Source organism: Mauremys reevesii, linkage group 12 (assembly GCF_016161935.1).
Source record: "Mauremys reevesii isolate NIE-2019 linkage group 12, ASM1616193v1, whole genome shotgun sequence".
NCBI classification, from domain to species: domain Eukaryota; kingdom Metazoa; phylum Chordata; order Testudines; family Geoemydidae; genus Mauremys; species Mauremys reevesii.
This window is the reverse complement of record NC_052634.1, coordinates 8,600,023-8,615,943: the sequence shown is the minus strand read 5'-3', so window position 1 is coordinate 8,615,943 and position 15,921 is coordinate 8,600,023. Positions and strand designations below refer to the sequence as shown.

At 40.8% G+C, this 15,921-nt stretch overlaps 1 long non-coding RNA gene across 1 annotated transcript in view; it reads left to right on the top strand.

Moving 5' to 3' along the window:
* LOC120375502 overlaps nt 1-15,921 on the top strand; it is a 251,891-nt gene that overhangs the window by 220,863 nt on the left and 15,107 nt on the right. Inside the window, exons 6-7 of the long non-coding RNA XR_005586586.1 lie at nt 8,079-8,160; nt 15,053-15,207. This is a non-coding gene — a long non-coding RNA (uncharacterized LOC120375502). The remainder of the gene's footprint in view (nt 1-8,078; nt 8,161-15,052; nt 15,208-15,921) is intronic.

Genomic DNA, 15,921 nt, shown 5'->3' with positions numbered 1-15,921 from the left:
GATTCCAAACATTTCAGATGTGGCCAGCAGCTTTAGATACTTCAGTTTTTGGGTTTCCATCTTAAGACACCTGAGGCCTGATTTTCCAAAGTGCTAATCACCCACAGATCCAGTTGAAATCAATGCTCAGCCTCTCTAATAGTCTCAAGTTGTGTGCAGAAAAATGGTGGTGCACCAAATCAGTGGCCACTTGTGAAAATATTGGCCTAACTAACTTGCTGAAGGCCATACAGTGAAACAACAGGAGAGGGACAATAGAATCAAGGAGTCCTGACTCTGCCTAGGGCTCTGCATGGATTATTCTATTCTATTCTCACTCTGTTGCCTGCTGGTAAATCACCTTTTATAGTTTATAGTTAGGAGCTATGCTAAACTCTGGCGATGTCTACATTTGAGCTGGGAGGTGTGATCCCCAGGTTGTGTGGATGTACCCAAGTTAGTGCACTAAAAATAGCAGTGTAGCTGCAGTAGTAAAGGCAGCATCTCAGGCTAGAAACCCAAGCACAAACCTGCCCAGAGCCCAGGGTATGTACTCAGGCGGCTAGCTGCCCCTGCTATCCTGGCTCCATGGCTGTTTTTAGCATGCTAGCTCAAGCAGAGCTAGGGCAGGTACCTCTTCATTAGCTGGGAATCACACCTCCCAGATCAAATGTGAGATGTAGCCTCCGTGGTATTGATTCACAAGGGATTTGCCATGTGTGTCGAATTTTGGTGTAAAACGTCCGTTTTCCAACCAGATGTAGTCTGCTCATCTGTGAATTGCACCTTCCCTTTGAGTTTCATCTTCCACCACTCTCCTGAACTCAGAGTTTGACCTTGCCCAAGCAGAATCAAGCCTTGGGCCAACTTTTGGAAGGCTGGAAAATGTGGGTGTTTAAGGCAGGATTTGTAGAATCAAGCAAAATTGGAAGCCGAATAACAGGGAGCGAAACTAGACACACAACTGTGGAGGGAGCCTGAGTAGTTCTGTGATTGGTTACAAAAGCATCATTGCTTTATCATGTTGCTCTAAAGGTTGGTCCCTCTCTGTGTCATGTTCCCTGTGATAGATTTAGATGACTAAGATTGATGGCTGTAAAAGAAATAGTATTAATGACACATTATATAAGGCTCATTAAAAATTGTGAGTATGACAGATGCTTGGGAAGTCGTCAGTCATTTTCTTTTTCTATTAATATGCATTTTCTTGGCCCAGGCTTGGACTGTATTCAAGAAATGTGTGACAAGAGGCCAGCAGCAGACCAGAGAAGGCTTTTTGCAATTTAGTAGGTTTAAGCTGAAAATAAGTGTGCATTTTGCGTTTGGATTTGGCATAAAGTGAGCTTAGGTTTGCATTTTTAAATAAAATCACACCTGGTTCCAGGTCGAATCCTGAGCTGGTGTAAATCAGTGTGTGGTTCCGTAGAAATCAGTGGTGATTTACACCAGTTGAGGATCAGGGTTGGGAATAATATTGGGGCGGAGGGAACTCAACAAAAACCCAGCCTCCAGCCATAAATACAATGTGGACAAGGCCTAAACATTATTAAAGCAACTATATCCCTTCAGGGCAGGTTTGCTTTATAATGCTTTCTTGATTACACTTCCCCAAAGCTGGGAGAAGTGAATAGTGGTCTGATTATCCATGGACCATGATCTAAATCGGGATGAAACTGTTCCCATTGTAAGTGAATGATGAACTTTGCATATTCATAGGAAGGGAAGAGTCACTTTCCTCCTTAACACTCCTCCTCCAGACCTGCTTGGGCCCTGATCCAAAACCTGTCGTAGTCAATGGGAGTCTTTGTTTTGGCTCCTCATGTGATCCACATTCCCATATCTGACCATGAAAGATTTGTTTATATATATATAAAAACTTGAGGAAGCTTCTGTAATATTGACAATTTAAATGATCACAGCCCAAAATTGCTGCACACTGAAAGAAGCCGAAGTAGCCAGATCAATGACTTCAAGTTCAGAATAGGTAGCCAGAGCAGTTGAAAAAGAAAGGAACAAAAATGCTATTTCCATGCAAATATCCAGAATAAGAACCTAAGCAATAGAAAAGGCCAGATGTATAATATATTAGCAGAATTGTTTCCAATTGGTTAAAAAAAAAATCAGAGCAGTCTCGAAATCCTTGTATGTAATGCTTCTGTGGGGAAAGACATTGATAGCTTCACTCACATTAAGTACCCATTGACTTTAATAGGACTTCATATAGAGTAAAGGCATTGCTTACTGTGAGCATTAGAATCGGGCTGTTGGTGGATAGAGTCACAGAGAATCAGACTTTGCATAAGGATTTGTTTTGGCAAATACACTTTATAGAGGGCCACACTTGCTTAGTATTGTCAGCATACCATAGACTGTTTAAACAAATGCACAGCATGCGTTTGTCTCGTGATTCAGCTATGACAGACTTTTCTCCCAGCTTTTTAATTAGCACTCATTTACTACGCATTAAACCATCTTTTCCTTTAACATAAAGATCACCCCTAGGAGCCACACATCCAAAAGATAATTGCACCTTGTAATTCTGATGCTTCAACAGTTTAGACTGAAATATTGATGGTAATATTCCAGTGTTTTTGGATTGGTTTTTTTTCTGAGCACATTTACTAATCTTTTAAATATCTCTGTGTCATAAACTTCAATACAAACTCCAAATCCAGTTTGGCAGTAAAAATTTAGTGGTTTGGGATTATGCTAATCAGTCAAAAGCATTTCAAGCAGATTTCTATTTTCAAAGATGAAAGAGGCAGTTAACATAAAGTATTGTAAATACAAAATTATGATGGGATCTACATTAGTGATTGAGGAACCTCAAAAAAAGTGGGGAGAGGGCTAGATTATAAACTTGTAAATCTAGAGTAATGCTACTGATTTGCACCAGATTCTGTCTTTATGGCAACTGAAAGTTTTCATGAAACCTGTAGTAGGAATAGAATCAACACTGAGATGTGTCCCAGGAATTGCAAATGGATATGTAAATCCAATGAAAAAATGGGGGAAATTATTGGAACAGGAAGTTACACTTAAACCCTGGCCTCTTGATTAACAGTTAATGGCCAACTCTTCTGTTTGTGTGTTGGAGGAAGAGGACCACTAAAAAGTGCATAGTAGAGATACAGAATTTGGTCCTGAATTTACACAAGATCTGATGGTTGCTGGAGGGAATTCAATGGAGAAAGCATATTTCTCCTCATTTGGGAGGGATTCCCCAAATTACAGAGAGTTGCGCCACAGATTACTCAATTAAGTGATAAATAAATAACTGACCTTCATTTACCCTTAACATTGACCTTCTAACTCTTAGTGGTTCTGTTGGGACACCCAGGAAAGGATTATTGTCTTTTGAAAAGCATCAAATGGATTTCACATCTTCTAGTCTCAGACAGTTGGTCTTTGGCTCAATTATGGAGAAAGGGTAGAACTCTCAGCTACAGAATCAGGCGGCCTTATTCTCACACAGCAAGTCACAAGGGGCTCTCACTGAAATCAAGGTGAGTTATTTGTCGTTTATGCAGTGTGATTGGGGGCCTGTATTTTGTAGGATGAGCAATGTCCTGGTTATGGACAAAATGATGAATGATGAAAGAAAAGGGGGAAGCCACTTTGAATGGTTTAGTGTATGGTTCAGATGCAAACAAAATGACTCTAGAGAAAGAAGGCTGAGACCTAGCGAACATTCCTTTATTGTGATACAAAGTACTCTTGGGTAATGTATTTGCAGATCAACACACTCTTGCCTTGATGTTGTCGAGATATTCCTGCGTGTTTCATGAAGCAGTTTGCTGCATCAACCTGTTATGTTTTCAGTTGGTCTGTAAACTCACCCATTAGATGATTCTCGTAGTTTTATCCCATGTTCTACCTGTTATATCTTGCATTGTTCTCCCTGTTTTCTCTGATGAAAAAATATATAGGATTTGTGAAGCTGGTAACTCTGCACCCTACCAGTTTGCCTCAGCTTCTGTCCTGGAGGGACCCTTTCATCGACAACGGGACATAATCCAGCCTTTCTTCCCATTTGGCCTTTGGCTTCTCTGGCAAGGCTGCCAAGGAGGATACACATTGTGATCATAGTGTTGACCTGTATCCAGTAGGAACTGGAGTGAGACCATCATTTCATTTCATATAGGTCTCCAGGGACAATCAGATGGAGATGACTGTCTATAGGTGTGGCTTGAATTTGAATTAGTGTCTTAAAATGAGTTTCCTTATCCCATTGCCCATAATGCTTGTTGTGTGTTGCTCCAGTTTGCCCCTCAGAAAAGATAATGCACAACCAGTTAGTGAGCACCCAGGACTATTCGACTTTGGCTGGGTGCCATTTTTTCTGGCAAGTGTACAGCTCATGTTTTGAACTGTGCCAGACATACTGTTTGTGGTTCATTTTCTGCTCTGAGCCTGGCTGCTCAACAAGGCTATATATACACCAGTTGTATTCATGTTACATCCAATCTGACACTCACTAGATAGTCTTGGGTGTAACAAGGCACCCACTGCTATACAACTTGTGTTGGAAGCCAGAAGAGCTGGTGGTGAATCCCATGCCTTCCTTTCTCCTGAGAGTCTTCAAGTTTCTTTTTGGCACGTAGCTGCAATCAGGCACAAGATACTTATACTGCCAAGGCTTCTTGCGAAATAGATGACATTTATATTATTATACAGTTTACTGATCTGAACATACCATTGCCATGCCCTCATAGCCCAGGGCAGGTTCTAATCAGCTTGTGTGTAGGCACCAGGCCATCTGAAAGGCTAAGCATGAATAAAGACAATTTGTGCATCAGCTGTGAGTGTTGAGCGAACATGATTTCCAGCGGAGGGCATCCAAATGCATTTGCATCCTGAGCGTGCATTTCTGTGGTTTAACAGAGACGCGCCAGCCCTAAGTATCTTACATTTTAAATAAAACCGATATCTATTCTGCAGTCACATCAGGTGGTCTTCATTCTACGGGTCAGATCCTCAGCTGGTGTAAATTGGAGTAGCTCCATTGAAGTCTATGGAACTACACTGGTTTACATCTGCTGATTTCCTTTTATTACTTCACAAGGAAATTGTGGTCTAGAACTTAGCACATGAGGCTAGGAATCAGGACTCCTGCATTCTAGTCACAGTTCTATCACTGACTTACTAACTGACCCCGGGAAAGTCACTTATTAACTTCTGTGTCTTGCTTTATCTAGTTGTTAAATGGGAATAATAATACTTACCTACCTCACGGGGGTCTGGGGCAATTTGCTGTTGGCCCAAGTTTGTAATCATTGAGCTCATTGGATAATAGCTTTGAGATCATTGGATAAAAGAAACGGTCTGGGTGCAAATATCATTTCTTTAGAAACATTCGTGACCCTACTGAGTATAATCTGTACTAATCAGCAGGTGGCTTATGTCCAGCCAATGGCCTCGTGTCTAAAGAAATAACATAGAGCACAAATCTTCCAGTTAGCCCTTGGATCTGATTCTGTTCTTACTGTAAATCAATAGTAGCTCCATTGAAAGAGGTTATCCTGGTATAAAACTGGTGTAAGCACAAAGAGAGTCAATCCCATTGAGCCTGATTCTGATCTCAGTTTCAGCAGTGTAATTTTACTGGCTTCAGTTGAGTTGACACTGATTTACGTCAGTATAAAAGGCATCAGCATCAGGCACATTATTGCTACATTGCTTTCTGAAGTTCATTGTTTATCCTTAGATTCATTATAAAAAGAAAATTCCAGGCTTATCTAATTATTTAAGGAGTCTTTAAAGTTTGCCAGCCATGGATCCAGACACTATGTGGATCTCGGGTTTTGATTTGGACCATTATAAATCTCTTTCTCGGTATGATGCCCATCAGTGCAGTATTGGAGCACTGCACATATGTTACTGAATTTATCCTCACAAAAACCACTGTTGTAGGAAAGTTGTATGATCTCTACCTTACAGACAGGAAATGGAAGCACAGAGGGCCTAAGGGTCCAGATTTATAAAGGTAATTAGGTATCCTGGATTCTAAAAAGCTTTTGGGAATCTCACTAGGCAACTATCTGCATCTCTAGGCTCCTAAATACCTTTACAAATCTGGCCCATAGTCACCTAGGAAATCTGCCATGAATTCATAGCTCTGTCATTCATAGCATAGTCCCAATCCAGTGCCTTAACCAGAAACAAATGCAAATAAAAAGGTTACATGTTAAATTTGAATCCAAATTCAGGCTCGGAGTTCTGAACAGCCCTAAAGGTTGGAGAGCATTTTGACCAATCTCTAATTTATTTTTAATTGATTCACAGTCAACTACAATGATCTGTGCAGTAAGCAGCAGCTGCTTTTGAATCTATTTCAAAGATGGGTTGGGAGTGGGGGCAGGTAGGGGATAGAGAGGATATATACACAGAGACACCCATTGCAGAATAGGCCCTCTCCTGTTACTATCTCATCAGGTACTACCGTGGTGTTGTGTGTCACTTCTAAGTGTTGCCTATTATCTAGTGATGCAGTTAAGAAAAAATTCAGAAAAATAATTTACAAATTTGTATTTAATATGGGACTTTCTTCCAGCTATTCTACTCCTGATAGTGCAGAAAATACACTGTTTGATCTCCTGCATTAAATCGAATAGCCTCGTTTGATACCATTTCCTTTTTCTTTCTCCCTCTACTTTCCTTTACGCTGTCATTTAGTTTGATTTTCCCTTCTCATTTTATATTTTTCTTGCCAAAGTTTCACGAAAGATTGCCCAATTTGCATTATATCACATGTAACAAATTGCACTTGCAAGCTTCTGAATTGACAAGTGCAAATGGTGCTTGCATGGGAAAACGGGGTACTTTCCGTGTGCAAAAGGGGCAGGTACAAATTTGGAAGCTGTATGGAAGTTCTGCTGACAATTTGGCCCCTGCCATTCTATAAAGCATGTGATAATTTTCTTTCAAACGGGGGGTTTTATTCACTGTAGAATACACATTACAGTATGTGCTGTGCCATCATCTACACTTGGGCATAACAAATAGTGACATTTGTAGAACAGAACTATACTGATATGTTGTAAATGTGTTAAATTTAATAAGAATTAAAGTTTTTTTTAAAAAGAGGAGGAGGATAATTTTCCAGAGTCAAATTAAGGGAATATTGATTTGATCTAATTGCTGTTTTCATGTAAGTGTGTCATTGAAACCAAGCACGTTATTCAAAGCAATGTATACACCAGGGGTAGGCTGCCTATGGCACGTGTGCCGAAAGTGGCACGCGAGCTGATTTTCAGTGGCACTCACACTGCCCGGGTCCTGGCCACCAGTCTGGGGGCTCTGCATTTTAATTTAATTTTAAATGAAGCTTCTTAAACATTTTAAAAACTTTATTTACTTTGCATACAACAATAGTTTAGTTCTATATTATAGACTTATAGAAAGAGACCTTCTAAAAATGTTAAAATGTATTACTGGCACGCAAAACCTTAAATTAGAGTGAATAAATGAAGACTCGGCATATCACTTCTGAAAGGTTGCTGACCCCTGGTATACACAGTATTAACTAGAGTCTTGGGGTCTGATCCATAGCCCATTTAAGTTGGTGGGTGCCTTTCTTTTGACTTCAATGAGCATTGGATCACACCCTAGAAGAGATGATAAAGATCCTGTGATTTAAGACTAAACCAACACGAGTTAAGGGATGGGAGCTTCTGAGGTCTAATTTTGGCTTCTGCTGCTGACACATTGGCCTCACACAGGTCACTTCCGCTTTCTGTCTCACTTCACCTGTCTGTAATCTGTCTCTCTCACTTCACCGATTGCTTTGAACATATACCAGGGCTATAAGAAAGCTGTGTATTTATTACTGGAGATTCGGCATCTGCAACACACATGTGCACACGCACGCTATTTCCCGTGAAAAGATGGTGATGATTGGTTTTGGTATGGAAGATAGGAAAATGATCTAGTCTGTAGCTTGTGCACATCGTTACAGCATCATTGACCTCACTGGAGCTGCACAGTTTTACACTATCTGAGGATCTGGCCCTAAGATAGTGTCATAAGACTCTGTCAGCTCCCGTTATAAACAATTCACAATGCTTGAGTTTAACTTTTATTCGTTTTCCTCCATTTAGCTGGATGTCACATTTCAACAACATAGAGCAAAGGAGTGGGAAAAAGAGAGGTGTGTTTTTAAGCAGGCCAATGGAACGAAATGTAAGTAAATAAGTTTTCCAGTAAATATATCCTGTAATAATAATAATATCGTGGCATATTATTTTTATGTAATGGAGGAAATGGTGGAATATGCATATGGAAATACCATTAAAGTTTAAAGAAGACACACAGCTGCTTGCATCTAAAATATAGGATCTGATTCTCCACTCACTTCCATCAGCTTTATGCTGGTGTATCTTTACTATCTTCAGCAGAGTTAGGCTTGACTTACACTAACATAAGCTTGAGGAGAATCAAGACCAGCAAGTTCTGAAGTAAGGCCCCTGATTCACTGATCTACTTAAGTAGATGATGGATTTTAAATAGGGCTGGCTGGAAAACAACTATTCTGTTTCATTAGGAAATTTCAAGATTTTGGCATTTTCTTTAGTTCCAAAGTGGAACCCTGAGACTTGATGAATTGTTTGAGAAGGGGAGAGAGAGCCCACCCAACCCAAAATTTCCAAGTGGTTCGGGCTCTCACCTGTGATGTGGAAGATACCCTAAGGCCATGCTCTGCCTGATTTGGGGAAGGGACTTGTACCTGGCTCTTACACATTGCAGGTGAGTGACTGAACCATTTGGCTGTTCTAGGGTGGGTCTCTCTCTCTCTCTCTCTCTCTCTCTCTCTCTCTCTCTCTCTCAAACTACATCCTGGTCTGGAGAAACCTTCCCAACATTTTCATTGAAACTGATACACATCTGTGAAATATTTTTCGTTTTGACAGAATGGCATTTTCTGATGAGAAAAATAGTTTCGTTGACATCTTTTCAACCAGTTCTATCGATAAGTCCACATGTAGTTCCGCTGAAGTCAACTGGACCATGTACATGCTTAAAGTTATCTTAAATACTCTGGCGAACTGGGGGCTATGAGATTTGATGGGCCTGATGCTGTAAGGTGCTGTGGACCCGTACCCTTCATTGATTTGAAGCCCCTAGTGAGTAAGCTTCCATGAGCTGAAACCATCAACCTAAAACAGTTGCATAGTAGGGCAAGTTTCCTAGCATTGCTATTGGAGGAGAAATTAATGGAAAAGAGGTAAATTATAAATTGTACAAGGTATATAATATATTAGTGGTTTAGGCTTGATTGTCTCATCATTCAGAAACTAGACTGAGTGAGCAAAGCCTGTCAGGGTTTGACATTGCCAGTTCATCCCCAGCTCTCCCCATTTAATCATCTTCTGGAGCTCCCTCAACAGAAATGTGTCGGGGGGGGTGGAGGGGAAAGACACTCAGATGTTATAAAATTAGTCAGGCTTGCTGTGAGTCATTGCAGGGAGTCTCTCTAGTGGAAGCACACCTAGATTAGCAAAGCGCCCAAGAGCAAAACGTGCAGCCATCCCAGCCCATAAGACATCAGCATGCTCTCCATTACTAAAGGCTGCAGTACAAGCAGAAATCCAGCTTTTACTTTCTAGCAGCTTCCTTGGCTAGGCCCCATCTAGCAGCATTATGGCTGATGAAAGTCCCAGAATGCATCTGGATTCCACCTCCTCAGGTCTGAGTTCCCCTTCCTCCTAGGAACTAGGAACACCAGTGAAGCCCACCTCTTCCCAAAACAGGAGCTGTGACTGCACAAGCTTCTTCCCACTCCCACCCTGCTCTGCCAATGGACCTAAAAGAACCAACATTAGTGGTGAGATGTTCAGGCTTCATGCTGCATCAGTCAATTGTGACAGGTTTTTTTCCCCTCTATGATATAGATCCCCATCTACTAGGAATTGAACCAATGGCACCAGCTCTTTTCACACAGGCCACTGAACAGCCATTGGACTGTGAGTCCATTCCCTATAAACATGACTTGGATTAATACCAGTGATTGACAGATCAAAAGCTCCATAGCCTGTTACCAATCTCACAAGTGTCTTATTTCTCTTTTTTTAATTCTTTTCAATCTGACCATTAATTACCTTCTGCTGCATTGTGTGACTTGATGTGGCTAGAATTTCTCTCATCTGTGAATTTCACACCGTACATTTTAAAGCACTGCTGGGTCTGTTGAAGGCATGTGAGTTGAATACTAGACTGTACGTCATTTAAAGAAAATGAGCGGCATCAGCCGTACAATATATGGGCAATAGCATATTGAAAAATATTGTAAAGCCAAGTATCCTGGACAGTATGCTGTCCACTGTCCATGTGCAGAGCTGATTAGAAAACAAATTTCCATCCCATGAAAAAAATTGAGATTTTGAAAAAAAATTATCACAAATCAGGATGAAAAACCAAAATTTACACTTTTTTCATTGAAACAAAGTTCTAACATTTTTTTTTGTTTGTTTCAGGTCATTGGCAAAGTTTGGCTTAAATACATTCAAAATATTTTGTTTATGTTGCGACTCTTTTTATTTTATTTCTTTTAAGTTTTAAATATAAAAATAAAATTTCAAGATAAAAAGTCATTTCAGAATGAAAAATCAAAACTCTCCCATCTGAAAATATTGAAATGGGACGTTTCAACATTTTAAAAATGTTCATTTCCCCCATTTTGTTTTCTAGTTTGTTGTTGAAATCAATACAGTTTCACAACAAGTTTTAGTTGTGTGGCAATGACATTTTTATGACACAAAACTGACAGATTTTTGAACACCTTTATCCATGTATTCAGTACTGAGGTAAATGCTACCCATGTGTCATTGTGGAACACTCTATCAGTTGTCTCTCTGTATACTACGGGTGGCGCTTCATCATCTCAATCCTATCTCCATACACAGGACACTAAGGATTTTTTGGAAGAGTTACTCTCCTACATGAAACTGCTGCCCAGTGGGACTCATCCATCATTGAACTAATGATTTTACCTCAATGGAATGCAGAAAAGCATCTACAATTAAAAACAAATAAACCCTGCAAACAATTAATCTATTTCACTGAAGGCCATCGAGTTCTGCCAAAGATTAGTTTGGACAATCCATAATGCACTTCTGCAGATCTCAAAGCTTTTTCGATTTCCATAGTTCAAATTTTTAAAGTGACCTTTCTGTGAGTGGGTCCTTTTTAATAGGGAATGGAGTTCACATCTCAGTGCAGTCACAAAAGTAACTTTTGTCTGTTTTTTTGCAAAAGTGGACCCATTTGAAGCTCTTAATGACCTAGAAGACACACAAAATGTCAAGTACTTTTTCATGCCCCTCTAGTTAAAACTGTGTTGGGCGCCAAAGTTGCAGGATGTATTGCCATTGGCCCAGCATCTGCAGAACCCTGCAACATATGTCCAGTGACTGCAGTTAGATGAGTCATATGTAGCACGGGCCAAGTTTCATCCCAGAAGGGAAAAAAAACAGCTACGGCACAGGAACAAATCCCTGAAAATAACAGGAATTGGTTCCGTATTTGGGCTATAAAAACAGGTTAGAACAGCCTGGCTATTTGCTTTAATCCCCTGTGCATCTATTTTAAATTTAAATGGTATTACTCTGTTAACCACTTTCCATTTTTGCTCCTTTTTACCATGACGTAAGTATACGAGATATTTTAGAAACCAGAAAAGGACCATTTGCACCAATATGGCCTGATGCTAATTTCTTTCCATTTCCTGAACTGACCCTCATTCCAGTGATGAACTGTCTATTTCTTAACATAGGGCTCCCACAAAACTTCCCATCCCCTTTAACCTATGATAAACCCCACGTGGGTTGTATGCTCTCAGAGAGGAGGATGGAAGGACTGGAGGAAATCAACCTTTTGCCCCTCCTCCTGCTCCACTGTGATTAACATTGTACAACACAAGATCCTCAGGGTAGGGATTGTTGGTACAATTTTCAGTATCTTCTGAATCACTTAGGAGATACTGAAGTCACATTTTCGAAAAGCACTTAGGCATCCAAGCTTCATTAAAAGTCAATAGGGTATAGGTTTCTAAGGGTCAGATTTTTAAATGTATTTAGGCAACTAAAGATGAAGTTAGGTGCCTAGTGCAATTTTCAAAAGTGATGAGCCTAAATCCCACTGAAATAAATGGGAGTTAGAGCCTAGATGCTTTTGAAAATCTCACTAGGTGCTTATCTGAATCTCTGGGTGCCTAAATACCTTTAACATTGGATGCTAAGTGCCTAAATCACTTTTGAAAATGGGATTCCTAAATAGAGCTTGGATAAAATTTTCAGATGAAACTTTTTTTCCACCGAAAAATGCAGATTTGGGTCAACTGAAATAGTTCACAAATTCATCAAATTGTTTTCATCAGGAAAAAAAATACAAATTCAGAAGAAGTCAAAACATTTCATTTGGATCCTTAAACACTGAAGATGGAGTGGAGGTTTAGGATAATCTAGGCATGGCCCCATATATAAACAAATACTTTGCCTCAGTCTTTATTGAGACGAATGGGGAGCTTAGGGATAATGGTAGGATGACAAATGGGAATCAGGATATGGAGGTAGATATTACCACATCCGAGGTAGAAGCCAAACTTGAACAGCTTAATGGGACTAAATCAGGGGGCCCAGACCATCTTCATCCAGGAATATTAAAGGAACTGGCACATGAAATTGCAAGCCCATTAGCAAGAATTTTTAATGAATCTGTAAAATCAGGGGTTGTACCATACAACTGGAGAATTGCTAACATAGTTCCTATTTTTAAGGAAGGGGAAAAAAGTGATCCAGGTAACTACAGGCCTCTTAGTTTGACATCTATAGTATGCAAAGTCTTGGAAAAAATTTTGAAGGAGAAAGTAGTTAAGGACATTGAGGTCAATGGTAATTGGGACAAAATACAACATGGTTTTACAAAGGTAGATTGTGCCAAACCAACCTGATCTCCTTCTTTGAGAAGGTAACCGATTTTTTTAGACAAAGGAAACACAGTGGATCTAATTCATCTTGATTTTAGTAAGGCATTTGATACAGTTCTACATGGGGAATTATTAGTTAAATTGGAAAAGATGGGGATCAATATGAGAATTGAAAGGTGGATAAGGAACTGGTTAAAGGGGAGACTACAACGGGTCATACTGAAAGGTGAACTGCCAGGCTGGAGGGAGGTTACTAGTGGAGTTCCTCAGGGATCAGTTTTGGGACCAGTCTTATTTAATCTTTTTATTACTGACCTTGGCACAAAAAGTTGGAGTGTGCTAATAAAGTTTGCGGATGACACAAAGCTGGGAGGTATTGCCAATACAGAGAAGGATCAGGATATCATACAGGAAGATCTGGGCGACCTTGTAAACTGGAGTAATAGTAATAGGATGAAACTGAATAGTGAAAAGTGCAAGGTCATGCATTTAGGGATTAATAACAAGAATTTTTGTTATAAGTTGAGGACTTATCAGTTGGAAGTAACAGAAGAGGAGAAGGACCTCGGAGTATTGGTTGATCACAGGATGACTATGAGCCGCCAATGTGATATGGCTGTGAAAAAAGCTAATGTGATCTTGGGATGCATTAGGCGAGGTATTTCCAGTAGAGATAAGGAGGTGTTAGTACCGTTATACAAGGCACTGGTGAGACCTCATCTGAAATACTGTGTGCAGTTCTGGTCTCCCATGTTTAAGAAGGATGAATTCAAACTGTAACAGGTACAGAGAAGAGCTACTAGGATGATCCAAGGAATTGAAAATCTGTGTTATGAAAGGACACTCAAAGAGCTTGGCTTCTTTAACCTAACCAAAAGAAGGCTGAGGGGAGATATGATTGCCCTCTATAAATATATCAGAGGGAGAGGAATTATTTAAGCTCAGTACCAATGTGGACACAAGAACAAATGGATATAAATTGGCCATCAGGAAGTTTAGACTTGAAATTAGACAAAGGTTTCTAACCATCAGAGGAGTGAAGTTCTGGAACAGCCTTCCAAGGGGAGCAGTGGGGGAAAAAGACATATCTGGCTTCAAGACTATAAGTTTATGGAGGGGATGGTATGATGGGAGAGCCTAATTTTGGCAATTAATTGATCTTTGACTATTAGCGGTAAATATGCCCAATGGCCTGTGATGGGATGTTAGATGGGTGGGATCTGAGTTACTACAGAGAATTATTTCCTGGGTGTCTGGCTGGTGAGTCTTGCCCACATGCTAAGGGTTTAGCTGATCGCCATATTTGGGGTCGGGAAGGAGTTTTCCTCTAAAGCGTGTCACTTGCTGGAGGATTCTCTGCACCTTGATTTGTCTTTAAACCATGATTTGAGGACTTCAGTAGCTCAGACATAGGTTAGGGGTTTATTACAGGAGTGGGTGGATGAGATTTTGTGGCCTGCATTGTGCAGAAGGTCAGACTAGACAATCATAATGGTCCCTTCTGACCTTAAAGTCTATGACTCTATGAAACTTTTTTACTTTTCAATTTGAAACAATTTTTAAAACAAATTAGTTCATTGTTTCCAAAGGTTAAAAAAACACATAACTGAAATTAAATGTTTTCTTTTTGGTCAAACAAAACGTTTTTTGTTTTGTTTTTTGTTTTTACATGAAATTAAACTTCTTTGACTTTTTCAGTTCACTGAAACATTTACAAAAATATCTTGAATTTTTCCAAAACTATTTTTGTTTTCAAGTTTTGGGTCAGCCACTGAACCAAAAAAATTGGTTATTCACACAGCTTTCCTCGTAAGCCACCTAGGTATTTTTGAAAACGTTACCGTGTGTCTGTATTTAGATATAGATATCAATATGTGAAGTTGCAACTCCATGCACACTCATGGCACCATTATACACAAAAGTTCAATCACAATGACAGGTGAGGACAATGCCTTCTGATGGTATGTTAGTGCTGCATTTTGTGGACAGACAGTGTAAATAGGCTCTTGGGGAGCACATTGCTTGAGACAGCTGAGGTTCAAGATAACAGATATTTAATTTGATGTATTTAAAGCTTTTCAAGCGGGAGTAGGACTCCTGTTGCTGGAGAGGTAGGGTGGGGTACACAATTATTGCCTTTCCCTCTTGTAGACCCGTATAGCTCACACAAGGAGGATGTAAAAGCAGCAAAGAGTCCTGGGGCACCTTATAGACTAACAGACGTTTTGGAGCATGAGCTTTCATGGGTGAATACCCACTTCGTCAGATGCATGTACAAGGCGGATGCAGCTTTTCAAATGACAAAGGTATTTCCTGAGAGAGCCCAACCTCAAGGCTATGTCTGCACTAGGGATTTGTCCCAGTTTCAGTCATCAGCAGCCCAGCCACTGATGTTGTGGCCCAGTGCAAACCCCTAGAGTAGACGGGATTGTTAAACTGCAATTTGCACTGTTGCAATTTATCCTGGTTTCAAGCAAGGCTGAACCACACCCAGGGCCGGCTCTAGGCACCAGTGCTCCAAGCATGTGCTTGGGGCGGCACTTTCCAAGGGGAGGCACTCCGGCTCCTTTTTTTTTTTTCGCTTGGGGCGCAAAAAGCTGGGAGCCGGCCCTGAGCGGAGGTGAGCTGCGGCGGTGGGGGGTGCGGGGAGGGCTGCAGGAAGTAACCCTGGGGGGAGGCAGAGGAACTGCCCCCCCAACTCACCTCCGCCTCCTCCCCCGAGCTCACTGCTGCGCTGCTTCTCCCCACTCTCTCCCAGGCTAGCCTGGGAGGGAGTGGTAGGAGGGGAAATGTGGTGTGCCCAGGGGAGGAGGCGAGGCCAGGGATTTGGGGAGGGGTTGGAATGGGGCGGGGAAGGGGCGGAGTTGGGGCAGGTTCTGGGGGGTGTGGGAAAATTTTTTTGCTTGGGGCAGCAAAAAACTTGGAGCCAGCCCTGACCACACCAGTGGTGACACCAGTGTGTGCAAGGCATAACACTGCTTAAATGGAGTTGCTTGTACTGCAGTGCTTTCCGCAGACAC